This window comes from Harmonia axyridis, chromosome 7, assembly GCF_914767665.1.
Source record: "Harmonia axyridis chromosome 7, icHarAxyr1.1, whole genome shotgun sequence".
In the NCBI taxonomy this organism is placed as follows: Eukaryota; Metazoa; Arthropoda; class Insecta; order Coleoptera; family Coccinellidae; genus Harmonia; species Harmonia axyridis.
This window is the reverse complement of record NC_059507.1, coordinates 26,576,818-26,599,640: the sequence shown is the minus strand read 5'-3', so window position 1 is coordinate 26,599,640 and position 22,823 is coordinate 26,576,818. Positions and strand designations below refer to the sequence as shown.

Here is a 22,823-nt window from a genome sequence, read left to right as displayed (position 1 = left end):
TTGTGAAGATATCAGTTTTAAATTGACTATTATATGTATATCTACACCGTGTTCCTAAATTGGAGGTACAAATGAAAATGACAGATTTCTCGGATCATTTCAAGAAAAAAAAGTCCTAAACACTTTGTTTTCGAGATACAAGTGTTAAGGTGTTTTTCTCATAGAATCTTCCCTTCACAAGATAATTAATTTGAATTGGCCATAGATATTTCAATTTAAAGTTTTCATCATGTAATATGCTAATTTTGAATGCAAATCCAGAGGGTGGTATTTTTTTCTGGAAGGGTGCCTGATTCTTTACTTGAGAACTATTTTTTGATGAACCGCCGGTAGTTTAGAAAAATGTAAAATGAAACTCTGGTCCAGTACTACACTTTGTGGTTTGTTATAATTTTATCTTATCTGCTATAGATTTCGAGAATTTCAAACAGCTTTCTAGTAATCCTCAGGAAAAATTCAAATTACTTATTATAAAGATCCAGCTAGTAAGCTGTAATGAATTAATTAATTATAAGTTTTGGTACTTATTCACCCACTCTGTAGCGAAGATTAATAATGATTTGATAAACTGATATAAACATCACTAAAAAGTACCTACGATACATTGAAAACACCCTGTATCTCGAAAACAAAGCGTTTGCGGGCTCATATTCATGGGACTGTTTTTATAAAATTATCCAAGGAGTCTCTCATTTTCCTCGTCGTCAAAAAATTTTTTGCGTTTTCGGGTATTGGAAAACAAAATTTCAAACGGCTATTCGAAACTATTCAGTTAATTCGAACCATTCCTTTTTCAAGCATTTGAACATTTGAAAATCGTTATGTTCATTGATATTGGGAGGGTGGTCGTCGTGGTAGAAGATATAAAAACCTTGAATTCGAAAATCAAATAAATAATTTCTTTATCTTTCTAATTAACCCTCTTTTACCAAATTTTGAATTTTTTCATTGAAAGTATTGAAATAAATAATAATTATATATAGACCATGATAGTCGTTTGTATTCACAAAGTGCACAAATTTTCATTATTAATTTTCTTCTTCTGAGAATCTTCTTCCATTGATAAATATAGAGAATAATCTGTTCGATATAAAATATCACAATTCAGTAAAAATATTCATCCGTCGTAACCTGGAAATCTAAACCATGAACTCCAATCAAGTTAGCCAAGGAGATGACTGAGATAGAAGAAGAAGAAAAATATTCCATGACAAACAGGTTCTAGTCATATTTGCAGACGGCTCTGGTGCCCCAGGCACTTCATTATTTAGCGTTTTGAGTGCCTGTTTCTGTTTGTTCATTGAGTAACTCGACTTGCCGTTGTTGTGTAGACACAGAAAACATTCTACGTGTTTGTCCTTTCAAAGTCATACTATGGAAAGAAACACACTGCTTTTTTTTCGATGCAACAGCCAAAGGCTATTTTCGTCTCAATCACGATAACGGAAATGATATTGAATACTCTGCAGGGAGGATAACGTAAGAACAAGAAGTTCGATCGCAATATTTGATCTCATTCAGTTTTCACTATATCAATACCAATTCCAACTCATCACTGGAATGATTTGTCGAAAGGAGTAATTTCTGATTCGTACATATATTCTAATTTTTTTATATTTTTCTTTTGATAAAGGTAGGGTCGGCATCATCTCAAATGCATATATAATCCGTTCAGGAATTATTGACATCGAAGTTGGCCTTGAACGTATAGTCGCGGCTTTATTTCTGGTTACAAAAATATTCTAAAATTTGCAATGGTTCATCATAGAAATAACCAGTTTAAATTATTTTCATCATTTTTGTTCCCGAAAGATCCTGAATTTTCGAAATTACGATTATTACGAAGGACATACAGTCATGATTTCATAAATTGAAATTCAGATTATATAACGTAAAAATATAGTGAAATGCTATCTCATTTCAAGGAAATCCAATGAAGAGATATGTATCTATTCATTTAAGAGTCGCCCATGAAAGATCCCATTGAAGATCATTAAAATATGCATATTCCTTTTCACCAAAGGCTCTTCAAAAATTGTTGCATTACTGATGGACACTGGATACCAACCTGCTTGCAAAATTCTTATCAAATAACTCTTATGGATCATTTTCACTGTGGTGTCTAAACTGGTGAAGAAAACAGAAAAAACTGGTTGATAAATTTAAATAGTGTAGCTTAGTGAATGGAAGAGCCATATCATAATAAGATAGAAATAAAATTCAAAGAATCCATTCAGTATATGAAAAATTTTGACATCCCAGCTAACTTTCAAAATTGGAACCAATTTATCAGCCGATTCCTTCCTAGAGTCACTATTTATTGAAACTGTTCATGACATGAATGATTGATTAAACTTGTATGAAAAACAGAGGTACTATTCGTACTCAAGTTTTCTGTTTTTTATTGAAATGCTTTTATACTATTGAATTACATAAAATATTTCGCCCATAACAGCTTTAACTCACTCACTAAAAGCATTTTTGCATGAAATTATTTTTAATTTGTGAATTTCAAAATTTTATTGCATTCTATCATTATCTTCAAGTGGATAAGAGGTGAAGAAATTCTTGAAGTTACATTTCTGAATATATTTTTCGATTAAATACTCAGTAAAAATTCTATAAAGCAATTGGAATTTATTAGATTTTTGGATTACTCATTGAAGAACAAAAAACAGATATAACAATACTTAATTTCAATATAGAATATAAATGAACTATAGATGCAATGCCAAGACTTTGTTTAGCAACCCAATTATAAAATAATTCTCCCTTCATAGATTTATATAATCCTCATGATCACCACTGTCAAAACAAAACATCCAGGGAAAAATCCAAATATCCAGCATTCATAATAGTGCTCCTTCTACTTTTACCCTTGAATATAATTGAAAAACATTTTGTTTTCTTTCTAGAGTCCACTGTTGAATAATGCTGCCATTTCCAAATAACCAAGTTTCCTCCAGATAAATGAATTTCACATTTTGTTGCAAATATTCTCTGTATTCACCATAAAATCGTACTCAACTTATTATATTTTTCTGTTCATCAATAGGAATTTTCCTTTTATTAACTGTTTTGAACTTGTTACCAATTAAGTTTATGTAATGTTGATTGTTGACGTTGATTGATTAAAATCCAGATGCTTTTTGGTCAAATTTCATCCAGACTGATATATTGGTTGCTTTTGGTAACAATCAAATCCTTCAATGATTCTTTGAAGGTGAAATCGTATTGCACAGGTTTTTTTCCACTAATAATCCAGGTTGTAATGACTTGCCTTCTTTTTTTTCGAACATTACTGTGAGAAATACTCAAATAAACTAATCAATGTGTGTTTGAAATTGATACAACTTTTAAGTTTCAAAATTTCTTCGATGAAAACTAATAACACAAACTGAAATGTAACCTCCTGTCAATGACATTTCCAATGGCAACCCGAAATCTGCAATTCAAAATATTACTGAATGAGCCAGTACCAACTTAATTTCGATTTTCCAAAGCCACTCGGGATGTCAATAATTCCTGAATGGATTATAAAATATATGTTGAGATGACCGTCAAGCTTGGCCAAATTGCCGTCCCTCACAAAGTCTCGTCTTAATGAACGTGAAAGATGTCACAAAAATTTCTTTGAACTGAATTAAATCTTTATTATTTTATCCTATTAACTGATTCACCTAGCATACAGATCTATCTTAACTACAAGTCTACCTTACTAACTGATCGATCTATCTAGCCCACAGTTTTACCTTGTCCTTAACTATTTCTGGCCCACTCTACAGTTAGTGACAGATATCGATTACATTATTATCATTTTTTGATATTTTATGGAATAAAATTAATCTTCCATTTCGTACAGCGTTGAAATTTCTATGGAATCAATTACTACTCAATCCGAATAGTCATACCAAGTTTGATTGAAATAGAAGCAATAGAACGAGAAATATTAAAATGCGAGTAAGTTAATGTTTCATTTGTTATTGAAGAGAAATAAGTTTTTCTTTATTATGTGTATTGAAAAGAAATCCATTATTTTTTCCAGTAGATAGCTTTAGTTATCTACTTCTCACGTTGTATGAGTCAGATCGGGTTCCACTAAATGTATAAAAATGTATATAAAAATATAAAGATGTGATTTCATTCTACAAAAACTTTTCTGACAGTTTTGTGATTAGTTCACTCATTTTCGTTTGAGTGTGCGTCAAAGAAAGACACACATAGCTAAGAGAAAATACGCTATATTTTACCGTTCTTCTTCGATAAAGAAAAAACTCCAAGCGGCTGAAAATGTAAAATAGTGTTTATGGTCTTGATGCTGTTATCCACTTACACGGAATTTTCGTTTCGTCCATTCCTTTCCTCGATGTCAAAGAGGCACCACGCACTGGATGGACAATTGACAAAAATATCGATAAAATCATGGACCTTGTCGAATCCTGTTTCGATTGCTCAAGTGCTAAAGATTGCACAAAAATTGGAACACTATTTGCATAAGGATGGTTCCAATAAGAAGCTAGATGTATGGGTACCAAACGAGTTACCGCAAAAAACCTCTTGGACCGAATCTCCATCTGCGACTTGCTGCTGGATCGCAACAAAATCGCCCCATTTTTGAAACGGTTGGTGGCTGGTGATAAAAAGTGGATCACTTACGACAACGTCAAGCAAAAACGGTTTCGGTAAAAATGCGGTGAGTCGACGGAAGGGCCAGGAAAGTTTTGCTTGTGTTTGGTGGGTTTGGCAAGGAACTATCTAATATAAGCTGCTCCCCTTAGGCACAAATGTTTACTCGGAACTGTACTGTCAACAATTAGAGCGTCTGTTGAAAGCAATCGCCCAGAAGCGGCAATAGGAGAGGAATTGTGTTCCATGGGGACAACGCTAGGTCACACACATTGATAGTGTGTTTCTATGGCGAACAACTTTGGATGAAACTTCGCTTCAGCAGAGGCTTGCGAAAATAGATTGTCTCAATTTTTTGCCAATAGGGACGAGAGCTTCTAAGAGAGAGGCATACACAAACCTTCAAAATGGAAACAAGTAATCGAATAGAATGGCGCATATTTGACCTAAATCGAATCATTCTAACTGTGATAATTAAAGCCCTGTTTTCCATGCAAAAATGATGGATTTCTTTTCACTATATCTTATATTTCTTGTTCCCGAGTTTTCTCATTAAATTAATCTATTTATATTTATGGAATATGTCAAATTGTTTAAACTTGTTTTTGTACTACGGAATTTTTGTAAACTGAATATGATGCTGTAATACATCTTTCTATAAGAAAATACTTGACTCAGTAGGTACCAACAAAAAATTCCGTTATTTTGCTAACCTATATGGCCCCCCTCAATCATCGCCTGGATCCGCCCCTGGATATATATTCAAGATGGCCGTTACGTGCAGCAAGTGTTTTAAAGCTATTAGTCGTTGTGACGAATCTATACCATGTTCTAATAATGGTGCCCACTTCTTTCATACACAGTGTGTTGATATAACCATTGACAAACTGGAAACTATGAAGAAATCAGGAGCTATCAAATCTTGGTTGTGTGTTGAATGTTCATCATTGGACATAACCTCAAAGACAGAAAACATTGAGAAAAGTTTATCGGATGCGAGAAAACTCCCTATCGATGAATCACTCGGCAGTATGGAAGATATAATTGCTAAGTCCTTCAGAAGTTTATTTTTACCTTTGTTCGAAAGTTTAAAATCTGAAATTTCTAATCTTCATGACGAAGTTTTGAGTCTAAGATCTGTCAATACCAAACTTCTGAAATATATTGAAAACTCCAATATCAAGGTTCCACCCTCATTTTCCGAAGTGATTAAATCAAGTGTGGATAGTAGCGTGAAACACAATAAAACTAAAAGAGATGATTCTAAAGTCAAAATTAATAAACAAACTCAACATATCAAACCGCCCTCGAAATCAAGGGAAACTACAATCCAAGTGGAGACGGATGTAGGTTCTTTTCCAAATGTGATCGAGTCAGCAGGTGAAAAGGAGAAAGAATTTATTCTTGTTAAAAACAAAAAATCCAGACGTAGTGACAGAACTATTGTTGGAAGTGGGAAAGCTGAAGAAATGTCTATTAAAGGTGTTCCAAAATATGGATATTTACACGTTTGTAAATTGGATCCTACACTGAAATCCGAAATGATTATAAAACATCTCAATAAAAAAGGTTTCACTGGTATTTTATGCGAGAAGTTGGAGTCCAAAAGACCTGGCGAGTACTCATCCTTCAAGATTACGGTTCCAGCTGATAAGTTCGAAGCATTAAAAAGTCCAGATCTATGGCCTGAAGGTAGTAGACTGAATCATTTTTTATTCCGTCTCAACAGAGGCAAAATACCGAATACAATACAAAATGCATAATTTTGCATCAAAATGTTCAATCTTTAAGAAATTGTTTACTTAGGTTAGAACAGTTTGTAAACAATCATAACGCATGCTTCGTAGCTGTCACAGAACATTGGCAGAGTTACTCTGAACTCGATGTACTCCATATGACAGGATATAAATTAGTATCTAAATACTGCAGAGCGATTGGAAGTCATGGTGGATGCGCAATTTATTGTAAAAATGAATTTGTCTGCAAGGAGCGCGCAGATCTTGTTAGGTGGAGTGTGCCTTATGTTTTTGAGTGTTCTGCTATTGAGGCTTCTATCCGTAAAGAAAATTATGTGATTTTGTCGATTTATAGACCAAATACTTATCCCAGGTGTGATATTGATTTATTCTTTGAAAGAATGAATTTAATTCTTCAAAAACTCACGTCTGAAAATAGTCAGTATATTATCACTGGTGATTTTAATATCAATATACTTTCTTGTAATTTAGAAACACAAAAATTCATTTCACTTCTGGAAGGTTATAATGCCAGTCTAACTATTTTTGAACCAACTCGTATAACACCAATTTCTTCGACCTGCATTGATAATGTAATCACAAATTTGAAAGACTACGAAACTGCTGTAATCCAATCTCATTTGTCTGACCACACCTCCCAACAATTTTCATTCACAATTCCAGATACTGCTTCTAAAATTAACTCAAAACAAATTCGATTGATCAATGAATTTACTATGCAAAAGTTCCTGGAATTGCTTTCTGCCGAAAATTGGAACGATCACTCAATTATTCAAAACAATATTAATGTGGATTATCTTTGGGATAGATTTTTCGAAAGATATGTATCTATATTCGACAGAGCTTTTCCCCTTGTTAACATCAAAGTTAAGAATTTCCACAAAAGATATGTTGATAGATCTCCAGAGATAATGAATATCAAACACCGACTAGACTATCTATACACAGTGTCTCTGTTTCGCCAAGAATATTCAGGTCTATATAGAGAAACTAAGAAATTGTATGACAAAAGCCTCAAAATTAATAAGACTAATTTTATCAGAGATCAAATAATAAATTCAAGAAATAAAAATAAAACAGTTTGGAATCTAATCAACCAAATAACTGGCCGCAAAACTAAAAGTAATGGACATATAACATCTGACAATCCTCAACATCTTTCTGAATCATTCAACAAATATTTCATAGATATATCTAAGACGTTGAAAACTCAGAGTTCCACTAATTTCACTTCTGTTTCAGAAATTCGTCCGATTAGTAAAAACTTACGATCCTTTTATCTGTTCGAAATTTCTGCAGAAGAGGTTATCAAAACTGTCAGTAAAATGGAAAATAAAAGCTCCTTTGGCTATGACGGAATACCGATGACTGTCATAAAAAAATCCATCAGGATCATCGCGGAGCCCTTAGCTCATATAATTTACATGGCGTTTAAAGAAGGTGTGTTTCCACAATCTCTGAAAATAGCAGTGGTGAAGCCTTTTTACAAGAAAGGAAACAGTGAAGACCTTGAAAATTATCGTCCGATAAGTTTGTTGACTTCTTTCTCCAAAGTATTTGAAAGAATACTAGTAGATAGACTTTTGAATTTTTTTCATAAGTCTCACATATTTTCGAAATATCAGCATGGGTTTTTGAGGACCAAGAGTACAGAAACTGCGATCTTTGAACTAACGCGCTCAATTCTCCAAGCCGTGGAGAGAGGTGGTGTCCCGGTGGGGCTGTTCATCGACTTTTCTAGAGCTTTCGACTGCGTGGTACATAATAATTTGCTTCGTAAGCTACAACAATATGGAATAAGAGACAAACAGTTAAATCTAATGAGGAGTTACTTAGAAAACCGGCGTCAAAGAGTGTCCATTGAGGTAAACGGAATTATCTACGAGTCATCTGATGAGTTGTTGGAGGTTGGTGTTCCCCAGGGAAGTATCATGGGGCCTCTCCTCTTTCTGATTTATATCAATGACTTGCCGGAGAACGTTATGACACATGAAAAAGTTCAACGGGATGTTCCTTCCATCGCACCAATCGTCGAAGAGTGCTACATGTACGCAGACGATACGAACCTACTGATCACCGCACCTAATATTGCTGAGAGTTACGAGGTGGCCCGAAGATCTTTTTCCACAGTCTCAAATTGGTGTCTACAAAACCAACTCTACATAAATTCTGCTAAGACGCAGTGTGTGATTTTTGGTACATCGCATTCAAAAATCATAAAACCAGAAGTTATTGAACTTATGGGAAAGTCCATAAACGTATCTACCAGTACCAATTTTCTGGGAATAATATTAGACCATCAGTTGTGTTGGTCAGAACACATAATTTCTATACGGAGTAAATTAAACTCTGTTCTCTATACACTGCGAATTTTGAAACAACAAGCAGACTATGATTTACTCAAAACAGTGTATTTTTCCAATTTTCAGTCTGTACTGTCTTATGGAATTATCATGTGGGGCAATAGCTCTGACATCATAAAAATTTTTGTTATTCAGAAGAGAGCCTTGAGAACCATGCTCGGTTTATCCGCCAAAACATCTTGTCGAGGGCATTTCAAAAGCCAAGGAATCCTAACAACCACGGGACTTTATATCTTCAAATGTATCCTTTTCCTGAAGAAATATGATCACTACTTCGAGGGCTATAGAAATCTGAATAATACACGACGAATTTTTCCTTTCCATTTTCCCATGTGCTCTCTTGTGTTAACTCAAAAAAATGTTGAATATATGTGCCTCAAATTCTTCAATAAGCTACCAAAAAAATTGCAAACGTTATCTGATTTCAGAGAGTTTAAGAATGCTACTCGAAAGCTACTACTGAACCTTGAACCGTACTCTATAAGTGAGTACCTGGATAACGACCTCCATATTTGAGACTTACTTCTGTAATTTTTTTTTCTGTTTCATCCTTAAGGTCTTTTTGTACTTTGACTTGTTTTCTATTCGGAATGTACTTTGATTATGAAAATAAATTTATATTATTATTATTATTATTATTATAGAACGAGAAATATTAAAATGCGAGTAAGTTAATGTTTCATTTGTTATTGAAGAGAAATAAGTTTTTCTTTATTATGTGTATTGAAAAGAAATCCATTATTTTTTCCAGTAGATAGCTTTAGTTATCTACTTCTCACGTTGTATGAGTCAGATCGGGTTCCACTAAATGTATAAAAATGTATATAAAAATATAAAGATGTGATTTCATTCTACAAAAACTTTTCTGACAGTTTTGTGATTAGTTCACTCATTTTCGTTTGAGTGTGCGTCAAAGAAAGACACACATAGCTAAGAGAAAATACGCTATATTTTACCGTTCTTCTTCGATAAAGAAAAAACTCCAAGCGGCTGAAAATGTAAAATAGTGTTTATGGTCTTGATGCTGTTATCCACTTACACGGAATTTTCGTTTCGTCCATTCCTTTCCTCGATGTCAAAGAGGCACCACGCACTGGATGGACAATTGACAAAAATATCGATAAAATCATGGACCTTGTCGAATCCTGTTTCGATTGCTCAAGTGCTAAAGATTGCACAAAAATTGGAACACTATTTGCATAAGGATGGTTCCAATAAGAAGCTAGATGTATGGGTACCAAACGAGTTACCGCAAAAAACCTCTTGGACCGAATCTCCATCTGCGACTTGCTGCTGGATCGCAACAAAATCGCCCCATTTTTGAAACGGTTGGTGGCTGGTGATAAAAAGTGGATCACTTACGACAACGTCAAGCAAAAACGGTTTCGGTAAAAATGCGGTGAGTCGACGGAAGGGCCAGGAAAGTTTTGCTTGTGTTTGGTGGGTTTGGCAAGGAACTATCTAATATAAGCTGCTCCCCTTAGGCACAAATGTTTACTCGGAACTGTACTGTCAACAATTAGAGCGTCTGTTGAAAGCAATCGCCCAGAAGCGGCAATAGGAGAGGAATTGTGTTCCATGGGGACAACGCTAGGTCACACACATTGATAGTGTGTTTCTATGGCGAACAACTTTGGATGAAACTTCGCTTCAGCAGAGGCTTGCGAAAATAGATTGTCTCAATTTTTTGCCAATAGGGACGAGAGCTTCTAAGAGAGAGGCATACACAAACCTTCAAAATGGAAACAAGTAATCGAATAGAATGGCGCATATTTGACCTAAATCGAATCATTCTAACTGTGATAATTAAAGCCCTGTTTTCCATGCAAAAATGATGGATTTCTTTTCACTATATCTTATATTTCTTGTTCCCGAGTTTTCTCATTAAATTAATCTATTTATATTTATGGAATATGTCAAATTGTTTAAACTTGTTTTTGTACTACGGAATTTTTGTAAACTGAATATGATGCTGTAATACATCTTTCTATAAGAAAATACTTGACTCAGTAGGTACCAACAAAAAATTCCGTTATTTTGCTAACCTATATGGCCCCCCTCAATCATCGCCTGGATCCGCCCCTGGATAGAACTAGAAATATCCCTTGAATAATTAGAATAATTGAAGATTAGAGAATAATGTTATAGTTAGCAGCAGTAAGTAGTTGTTATCAAAACCCGTGTATAATTTTTTTTCGAGGAACCGTATTTCATTGAAATTTGAATCATAAATATTGAATATCTAGTGGCACAATCCACGAAGTTTCAGTCAGTCAATTCTTTTCACGGATAGCCTCAAGGACAACTGGCAACCATGTCGAGAACAACTCCAAGGGTAGTAGAACAGGTTTAAAAGAAACTTTGGCATTTACGCGCTATGACAAGAAAACGCGGTATCCGGAAAATCAGGATCATCATAACTTTAGGGCATACCACCTAATTTATCATCTAATTTATTCAGTTCTCGTCACCGTTCTTAATTGGTTCGAAAAAAGTCAAATAAGAAAGTAAGGTTATTAGCGTTTTTGTGGTAGTTTGTGGATAATTACTATAGCGGTTTTCAAATAGGGATAACATTTTACCCGATATACATTATAGAATTGAAATAAACTAATTTCAAAAGAAACATATTCTGCTAATGATTTCAACTTATTATATTTTGTGAGATGAAACTCAATCGAAAACATAAATAACAGACCAATTGAAAAGTCCCCGGTCTACCATAGTATAACACATTTTTTTGGCTAAATTCGATTTTATTATTCTACTACGCCTTCGAGGGCGTTACAGCGATTATAGCGATCCTGCAACTATTCGATACCATTTTTGTAGTACGATTTGTCTTTTGCTCCAAAATAGGCCTCAGTTTTGACGATTACTTCTTCATTGGCGCTAAATTTCTTTCCAGCGAGCTTTCTCGAGGTCTGAGAACAGGAAAAAGTCGATGGCGGCCAGATCTGGCGAATTCGAAGCCAATTCATGCAATTTTGCCATTGTTTTCATTGATTTGTGACACAGCGCATTCTCATGTACAAATTATCGTGAATTATATGATGTACGTACAGGGTGGGCAAATTTCGATGTTTTAGCACTACAACTTTTAAACCAGAGGAGATAGACAAAATCTGATACCCCATTCTCGGTCTCTTTTTCTGAGAAACTAACAAGGGTAGTATTCATTTTTGGCCACCTTTTTTTGTTTTCGAGTTATAAGCGAAAATTGGAAAAATGGCGATATCGAAAAACATTTATATCTCCGCTAATACTGATGATAGAGCTCTGAAATTTGAACATTATACAGGCACTTTTTTACGTAGAATCCAGTGGCGTGCTCGTATTTTCAAAAGGGTTTTTAATTACGAAGCTATGACCCAAAGTTATGTTTTTTCAAATGGGAACACTAAATTTCAGTGTCATTTTTTTAAAGCTTAATTTTTCCTGGTTTTCAAAAATATATAACATCGTATGATTCGTATCAATATAAATAATAGAAAATGGTCATTTTTTGCCAATTTTCCCACCCTGTACACGTTTAGATGATATCATCACAAAGTCTGCTATCTCTGCTATATTTACGGTCATTCAGAATAATTATTTTGTGAAGTTTTTTGATTTTTCGTCGGTGACAGCCTCTTTTGGGCGTCCACTGCGTTCGCTGTCTTCGGTGCTTATTTCACCACGTTCAAACTTAGCAAACCAATCAATGATGATTGATTTTCCTGGTGCAAACCCCGTAAACTCTTCATCAAGCCAAGATTTTGCTTCAACTGTATTTTTCCCTTTAAAGAGCAATATTTTATCAGCACACGAAGTTCTTTTTTTCCATCTTTTTTCAAATAACAAAAAAAGCTGCACTCACAACGCAATATCTCACAAACTAATGGTCGGACTGCTGTCAAATTTTAACACGTATCATTTGAAAGTTGGTACTACTATGCATTTAATACTAGCACCGCCATCTGTGCATAAGACCGGGGACTTTTCAATTGGCCTAATATTAGGAGCTTTATTTTTTAGTATTAGTAGTACCAAGTTCAGGTACTCAACAGTTATGGTCTGAGCACTCTGTACATCCTATTTGAACTTTATGTAATTTTTTACCAGGCAATGTATAACTGAACGATGAGAATACTATATCGACATGAAAGTTTTGCCGAGTTATACGTTCTTACAATATATTCATACTTGCCATAAAAATTTTATCATCTCTTCAACTGTTCCTTATTAACGACAATGTAGCCAGAAAATAAAGTACAAGATACTATAATTATTTCGTTTTATGCTTCCATAATCTGTGATAGCTCCTACAGCTTTCGCCGCAAATCGCATGAAAGCATAGATAACATTCTAGGAAACTGCTATTCATGAGAATCATAAAAGACCACTATGGACCGGAATTGCAAACTCGACTCATTCCCGTGAATTTTAACGCTTCTTGTTAAAAAATGAATTAATAACGACCGAGTTTCGAGTGCAACAAGCCGTGACCGGTGTTAATTCACTTTCATTGTTGTTCGTTTCACACAAGAAGAAGAATCGGCGCGTCACAGAATTATTCAAGAATTAAGTCATTTAATTTCATTATATTCCAAGGTCTGACTATCTCAGATGTAGAACTGTCACGGATTTGAGTTATATTAAAAAAAAGAACCAATGACAAGACTTTAACCTAGAATTTAATTTATTTGTTGACATTGTCTAGAAAAATAGGAATAGGTAATTTTTGAGTGATATGATCTATTCGATTAATATCTGATCGACTGTAGTGATGCTTGGACATCACAATATAGATATCGTTTCCCTCTTATTTTATGTTGATTAATTAGTTTTAAGATGTCTATTTTACATGAATACGTGACATAGTTCCTCCATGAGGTGCATTAATTGGGGAATATCATTATTAGGAAATTAAAATTATATTGATCCTTAACTAAAGGTATTCTTTGAAGGCTGATCTGAAATTTCTCCAGCCATATTCTTCTTCCTCAGCGATGCCAATATTGTGTTCCATTGCTCTTCGTCAGTAATAGCACTAATGGAAATCAAACTCCAAAAAACTCAATGAGGAATTTGAACAATAGCCGTTTTTTTATTATGATTGCTTCATCCAATTGCAATATCACTATTTCCTTAGGATTAACTAGTCCACCATCATAGGTATTGCTTCTTGTATCTCACCTTTTACGAAAAACAAATTGTAGTTAAATCTTGGCTCAAAAAAGCAAACTTCGACTGCTCATACTGAGCTTGAAATTGATAAAACAACCGAAAATACAAAATAATAAATAAGCAAGTAAAAACGGCAATAAGAAAAGATAAAAATTTGTATATTTTCATTTTCATAAGGAAAATAAATTAATAAATAAATCATATCAACTATAAAATTAAAAAAAAACCAATTACTAGAATAATCTAGTACAGGGCGAAACACTTCTCATGATACCAATATTTCACTCTTATTTCGTTCATATTACTGTGTGTTTTTTAATTTTCAATTAACTGCAAAATTGCGCCTTTTTATAGACAGATCAAAAAATTTTGTGTTTTTTACATAACAGTAACAACTAAGATTCACTACCAATTTGTCATTTTACTACCATGAAGGAAGAATAAAAACAGAAGAACATCAGTTGGAAATTTGTGTTGATATGAAAATGGTAAACTTTCTCCTTGGACTGCAAAATATCCTTGTTTTTAAGCCTTTGGTACAACAGAGCTGAAAATGAACAATAGATCAGAAAAAAAACAGTGTTAAAGTGATAACAAATTAATGGTGAATATATCTATTACATTTTGATATTCCAAAAAAAGGACCCAAAAATAACGGACGATATAAAAAATGCCATCAATTCCCTTATCGAAACGCTCTGTGATAGAGAATTCGTAAACAAATTTCTGAACAAGGTCAATAAAAAATTGGATACTTTACAAGGAACAGTCATGAACAACACGGAAGAGATAAGAGTCTCCCATGTGAAAACTGATAACCTGCAACAAGACGAAAAAATTAATAACATTTTTGTTTACAATTTGTCGGAGGAACAACAAGGAAATTTGAGGGGGATTATTTTACAAATATCCAATGAAAAACTGTAGGTAAATTGCAAGACAATTCACTTTATTGAATTGGAACAAAATTCGAGAAACCTGTTATAATACGTTTTGACAACATTGAAAATATACACTCTTAAAAATGGTTGTACGATTTAACAACTATTGTAAACCTGATGTACACAAATTGGTGCTGAATAAGTACAGCTCGATCTTGCGTAAAAAATATACACATTTTTGTGCATGTTTTATTATGTAGTAATTCTATCAAATTGTTTCATTTTTAACAGTTATGGTTTTCTTTAAAAGTACACAATATTTGTGGACTTTTTATGAACAATTGTAGAGGAAACCCTGTAGGTATGTATGTTGACATGAGTCATTTCATCTTATTCCAATTCATTACCATCATCATTGTGGTGTGTGCATAAATGGTTTTGAAACTTCTCAAATTATTGGACATTCTAAATCATAATTTCACTGATGGACTCATCAGTTCGATCCCTGCTCTGCTGAATACACCAAACATCTCCATGGCGATACTCGGTGATGTTAGTAATAAAATTAAATATTTGATTTTCAGAGTTTTATTATTTTTACATTTCTCTCAGTTCTTTTTCTGCAGTTTTTTTGTAATTGTTCATATGAATAAATATCTAAAGATCATATCAAATATAAGTACCTAGTGTAGACAAAAACAGTTGAACATCTTATACCTTCTTTTCAATTCACATTTTCAATTAATAAAAGTGAATACGTTCAAATTTTCTCAAAATATTGATTTTTATGTCTTATTTTTACCGTAAAGCAAATACACTAATTGTTTACATTTTCCAATTTGGTAATGTCATTTCGTTTTGATTTTAATTCCTATTTTCAAAAGAATTCACATTTGATGGATCATGCATACTTCTAATCAATGTTTTATACAGCATGTTACAACACTTTGGTTTTAAAATAAAGAAAGATTGAACAAAAAGCTATAAAAGTCAAGACCTCAGCTGATAAGATCAAATATCATCACGAACGAAATAAAAACAAGACCATATTTCAAAAAAGTTACATAAAACATGAATTCGTTCGTTTGCAACTCTTCTGATGAAAGTGTGCCATTCAAAGTAAAAATTGAATTCATTACACTGAATTATATATTTTTTTATGGTAATAACAATATTCTTCCAAAACGAGGAAAAAATAGAGTCAATAATCTGAGTACTGCCCTGGAAATATTAAAATTACAAGAAAATTTTGAAGGGTTGTATAAAGTGAACAAATCCACAAAAAATAAACAAAATCGTACTCCTGATTTCCAAGTTATGTATGTATAAAAATTTAGGCCAATTTGCATTAATCAACCTGGATCTCCGAAACTCTCAAAAAAAGTCTCAGGATATACAACAAGCTACTTTTCTGAAAGGGATGGATGACCTGCATTGACCAATCATTCATGTTACACCCTGTATAAACAATATACGATTCCACATTATATGTGGTCTCTAGGGAGCAATTGGCTCATGAATCACGAGCACTCAAAAGCTCCTGACTTATCGTAGAGGTTTCCTCATTTTTTTTCACCAGTTACAATTAATTTTGACAATTTTCTCAGTCAAACTGATGAAAAACAGTAAATTACATATTGGTATGCACCACTACATTTTACGTTTGAGAGATCCAAGAAAAGTTTTTCCTTGGCCTTGACACACGATGAAGGTATGTTGTTAGAGTTAGGGGTAGAATAAGTAAACCTTCAATAAAATGTAGCTTTCCAATTGAAAAGTGATTTTGAAGATAAATCCAGATTTAACAGTAAGTGTATAGAATTCAATACAAATGATACATACCGATTAATGAGAAGTTATTCCATCTAGATATTGATTTAGCAGTGAGTGAAAATAATTTTTATAATTGTCTCTTATTTTCACACTTCATGTTCACACTATTCTGATGAGCAAAAGTTCAAGATCGACAATTGATTCTTGAGCAACAGCTTGTTAAACCACGATTAAATACTGATTAAGGAGTAGATTATCCCTGACCTTATTTGTTTCTTGAAGTGATGAAGGAAATTGATACTGATAGTCGACTCCAGAAGGAGATGTCGATATACATAAATGAATAAAGGGAATACATTCAATTGGAACTGAGAGGTTTTTGTAGCCCAGTTTCAATAAAACAGAAATTAATGGAATATAATTCGAAAAAACGGTAAAGAGTAAGACACTCGAGCTAATGAGGGTAGAGAATTTTTCGGATGATGTTCGATGTTCCCAATATCACTGCTTTCTGCATCCATGAGATCACATTCTGAGGCAGATTCAGTTTTGTAAGATGTTTTATGGTTTTCTTATATATAAGCCCGCTGACGCTTTTCTTTGCCAATGGCTTGTATTCAGCGATATTACTTTCTAATAGATTGTTGTTTTATGGCACTGACAAGTCGATAATGACAGCATTTGTTTCAAGCTTGTTGTATATCACAAGTTTCCCTCTGGCCTGTTTCATTTCAGGCCATGGTCCCTTCAAAGGTAATCTGTTCAGGCTGGGTCTGGTCGAAGAGGGACATTGTCCATGTGGTCGCCCGCAGTTCAGCGACCACATCCTTAGAAACTGTCCCTTGTTTAGTGACCTCAGGGTCATTTACGGTCTATCTGTTCTCGAGTCCCCGGATCTCAGAATGGCCGATTTCTGTGCATCTCGGAATAATTTTGGCCCTTTGTCAGCATTTGTGGCTGACACTATATGTCGTCTCAACTCCTGGCAATAATGTGAATGTGCCTAAGCGTAGTGATGAGCACTCCTCACGTACTACATTTTGCACTGCTGAGTTAGTTAGTTGTATATCACAATGTCTGGCCGTTTTCATATCTGTTATGACACTACAGTCCCAATGGAAGGTGTAATTAGTAGAGATCACTGTGTGCCAAACTAATGATTCCATCAATGATCTCGGGATAAACACCGCAATCCTCAGGGAGAGGGCACACCTTCGAAATTGGCATACATTTTCCCATATTTCTCGTTACGAACAGCTGTACGATTCGATCAGATCTGACCGGATTATTTAGTAGTTATTCTATTGTTTTCCTTTTTTACTTGGGTATTTCACTATTCACAGAGGTTACCTCAGTAAGTATCTCATTATTTAGATCATTTCAGAGAGATAGAGAGATTTGAGTGATTGTGATTCATCCCATCCTTCTATACCCTTGTAGTTTTTCAGGTTCCGATACACTCAGCTCACCCTACCGTAGTCGTTCTTCTCATATAGAATCGGTGGCGCCCTTTTAGATCTCTCCTGAGCTAGCTAGCGACCTCAGTGGGGTCTGTGGAGAAAGAAGGTGATACGTTTTTGAAGCATGTATCGTTTAATTTTTAATACTGGCGTAGTTTTTACTCATCAAATGTCAAAAGATGACAGCTTTGAAAGCTTTTCAGATAGCTGGCAATTCAAAATTAAACCGATTATAAGGGGAAAATAATAAGTAGGTAGTTTACTTTTCTTTCCAATTTCATTATTGAATATTCTATGGTGCTGATTACGCGATCAACATAAAATTTTGCAAAAAGGTTCAAATTGTCATTTACATCCAAATGCAAATTTTTATCTCGATAGAACCTGGACCTCAAAGTAATAAACATAGATAGAAGAAACATATATTATGTCATTTTCAGCAAGCAAATTTTATCCCCAGCATGAACTATCGACATGGAAATTAAAACATATCAGTGATACGATATTTCACTCAATTCGCGAGTTTCTCCCCCAAGAATGCACTTCATATGTCCCATAGTGAATCAACGTTTCATATTAACTCAAAATAACAACAAAGAAACTGCAACACCTAGAAGGAGCTGTTTAAATTTTATTTTTTTTTTGGTAAAACATAGATAAATGATTGAAATTGGAGAAAAAACGAAGGGTTTACAATTTTTTTTTATAAATTTGTTAATAATATATTTGTCCACCGCGATTATCTATACACTCCCCTACATGTCTCGTCATTGATCCAATATGATGGTCTATTTCCTCTTGAGAGATACTTTCCAAGCTACCTGTACTTCATGTCTCAGAGCCGCCAAAGTCCGTGGGGGCTGGGGTAAATTTCCAAGCCTTCTACCCATGATGTTCCAAACATGCTCTAAGGGCGAATGATCGGGGGATCTGGGTGGCCATGGTAAAAGATTCACATGGGGTGCTTCCAAAAAGCTTAAACTATCACTAGTAAGATGAGGTTGGGGAGAACATATGGCTCCACTATTTTTTTAAAGCAACGCAGCGCTGTCATGTTATCTCGAATAAAGACTAATGTTAACTTACTTGCATGTGCAATAGCCCCTCATATCATTATTTTCATATTAATATTATTATTACCACCTACTGTGGGGTTTACATGACGCTCAACACCGAACTGAGGTTAACGTCTTTCTCCCCAACGTCGTCTTACCCTTAAATTTAACTCCTCCTTCTGGGTGTTGCAGTTTCTTGTCGGTTAGTATAATATACATTCATAACGATATAGTAAAATTGTGGATTTGAAAATACAGGGTGTTTCCTAAACATGCGGCAAAAATTCAGGGGGTTGTTCCTTGGACTATTCTAAGAATATTTTGTCCTTTGATGATTTTTGAAAAACCTATTTGTTTCGAAGATATAGGGGAAACAAAATTTCAGATAATAACATTTTATTATGAAAAATTACATGAAAATTCAACTCAACCTACAAAAACTGTTGAAAATGACCACCTCTAGCCAGCATACAAGCATCCAATCTTCTCCTCATTGACTGTATAGCGATTCATAATAGTCAAAGATAAAATGTTAATTGCTAATACATCACAAAACGAATTCAAATGAAAACCGTGTTTAATCTGTATTCCTTTACCATCTGCACTTATCAATTTTTAGTCAAAAAACTGGCCGTTTTTAGTAATTGGAATGTTGTTAAACAAATTTAAAAATAAATTGTACCTACTTAGTAAACACAGTGCGGTACGCATTTTTATTTAAACTATTATTAATTTTAAAAATATGAAAAATGTTGTCCGCCCTGTATCTTCGATACAAAGAGGTTTTTCAAAAATCATCCAAGGACAAAACATGCTTAAAATAGTCCAAGCAACAACCCCCTGAATTTTGGCCGCATGTTTAGGAAACACCCTGTATATCACAATCCGACAAGGTAATCTAACCATGTTGGGGACATGTAAAAATTGCGTATACTGCCTCTATCTATGTTTATTACTGTATGGGAAGAACATAATCTTTTATCGTTTGAGACCATTCTTGACTCAAAAAACAAATCCGAAAAATACAGACATTGTGACCGAAATGAAGAGCGATCTGTTCGGAGATCGAACATTCAAGAAAACAGGTATCAAAATATGATTTATTCCGTAGAATCAATAGCATTCCAGCTGGGATTTACGTAATCAAGATATATTCGGTGGTCATTTTACATAATACTCGATAATCAGAACTGGGCTTTTCATTACGAATTCACTACATATGGTCGAGTGTTGCATGGCAGACAACGGAAATTACACAGTCGATCAACTGAAACCGATTCCGAATTACAGGTTGGGTTAAACGGTCGACTACTGGTCATTCAACAACTGCGATCCCGGCACAAAAATTTCACTGAATTCAAATAGGGAAGTTGTTATGAAACTCATATCTATTACGTTTTGATTTATGCTCAGGGGTCGGGTACCTACAAGAGAACTGGTGGTATACGAAACTTTGAATGGATTGTAAATTATAGGCTGATTGATGGTGCGAAAAAGGGCTAGGTCTTGACAAAGTCAGGTTCTTATAATTGTGTAGATTTTATGTCTTATAATATTTTTCATTTGCACATTTCTGGCGTTAAGTGTTGTGTTTATATGTTTGAGAGTGAGTTGTCTCTGAGAACGAAGTTTTGTTTATATTTGAGAGGGGTTTATACCACGTGGCATTCTTGAGATCTGCTAATTTCAATTACTCCTCTCCTCTCGGTGTTTTTGATATCCCATCACTTTTCAGGATGAATGAAGTAATCTCAAACGTTCCTTTGGTTTACCACTTGCAAGAATTCAAATAGATTTTTTACGTCTTAATTTTTCACTTCCATAAAAACTGTTTTTTCTACCTTTGACAAGACTTTTTGTTTAATATTTTATGCGAAAAGTTTTCACAAAAGCTAACAAAGTTTTCTGAAAATGTTGTATTTCAGTATCATCAAAACAAAAAAGGTATGCATTCAATCTGATGAAATCTATAAAAAAATATAAAGTCTATAAAAATATTATAGCCCGTGGAATTGGTGACTAATCTTAATATGCTATTCAATGAAATTATTCCATAAGATGATCGTCTGCCAAAAATTTGGCTCTTCGATTGAACGATTGATTTTGAAAATATGTAGCCATCACAAATTTCATTTCAATGACTCATCATTACATTTTTCTTTTCAAACAAATGTACCTACATAATGTTTATTTTTAGATGGAATTTTAAACTCATATTATTAGGACATACCACCACGTGACCCCTCACGAAATTGGAGAATTTCCTTCATACAAATAACCGTTCTATGGGATTTCCACATAATTTCTTCGAACAATAATCAGCATTGTAGCAAGTATTTCAATATTTTCAATTTGCGAATTGAAAAAAAATAATTATAGTATTTTATCATCTCTCGCAAAAAACATTGATGATATGGTATCCTTCCTTATAAAGCACTGATGTATTTCAAAAATATTCGTTAAAAAAATCCTAAAAAAGATCATCACAAAAAAAGCAAAATTCCCACCTTGTGAAAAATTTAAAACAGACTCGAAAAATAGTTGGAACTATTGTAATATTCCTAATTAATCTTTGATGCATCCATTTGAAAGCTTTACCGCAAATGATGTGAATGCAGCGATGATGCCAAAGAAAACTATTTTATTGATTTTGTTGCCATTTTTCAGAAAGTACAGCGGAAAGAGAACAGTGCTGGTATTAGCGTTATAAAACGCCATAGTAGCTGGAACTCTAGGACTGTTGGAGAAAATGATGTTGAAAATTCATTGACAAATTTTATGATGATTGCTGAGAAGATTCTTGTGGAGGAACATTCGAAAAAAGTAAATCAACCTTCCAGGGTTGCAATTAAGTCACTAATCTCGTTGTGTAGCAAAGGTTAAATAATGAATGTAAACATTAATATTCAATTAATATGATACAACAATTCAAATTTACTATGCTATGTTTTATTACCCAATCTTTTTAACTCTCCTACTTTTTGAGGAAGTCTTCAATCAGAAAATTGAAGGAGAAAGGAAAACAAAATTTTAATCATAGATATAATACCAGAAGTATTCAAGATCAATATATGTATAGGATTTCCTAATTTTCAACAAAGTACACTTACAATACAGCTTTCCCTATTATGGTCTCTTGCCAGCTGATATGAAGATCTTGAATCCTAGTAGAAATTACAGAAAGAAACATATACCTACATAATATTCTCAACAATTTTTGGGTCTTTATGACTTATGAATTACTTTTTTTTGCTTTTTTTCAATATTATCAATGCACTAATTGAATTTAATTTCGGCTCTTCATATGTAGATGAAAATATCGAAAAAAGCAGAAAAGGAAGAAAAAATTAAATAGACAAAACCACACAATATACAGCGTAGTTTTTTTGAACAAGACGCACATTTGAATATTTAAAAATTAATGATTCTTTGACAAACAATGTATGGTGGTAGATAAAGTACTAACTTAACGAGAGTTGTAAATCAATTACCTGAATCCTCAGTAGGTACATAACTCATTTCACATCGATAAACAAATTGCACATTTTTACACTTTCATATTCATTCATAGCCTTTTCATATCACACAATGGTCTAATTCTTTTCAATCATCACAACCCTAGAATTTTTAAAATCAAAATAAAACAATTTTTATTAGCGCACTAAAGTTATTTTATGTCAATGTTCTAAAGACGAAAATTTTTCGTTTCCTATGGTTCATTCTTGATTTCTAGACCGGG

General features: G+C 33.7%; 1 long non-coding RNA gene across 1 annotated transcript; it reads right to left on the bottom strand.

Moving 5' to 3' along the window:
- Positions 1-14,056: 14,056 nt before the first annotated feature.
- On the bottom strand, positions 14,057-18,329 carry LOC123685221. Its single transcript, XR_006748271.1, has 2 exons — positions 14,537-18,329; positions 14,057-14,462 (listed from the first exon to the last, which is right to left on the bottom strand). It is a non-coding gene; the product is annotated as an uncharacterized LOC123685221 (long non-coding RNA).
- Between the last annotated feature and the right edge of the window lie 4,494 nt (positions 18,330-22,823).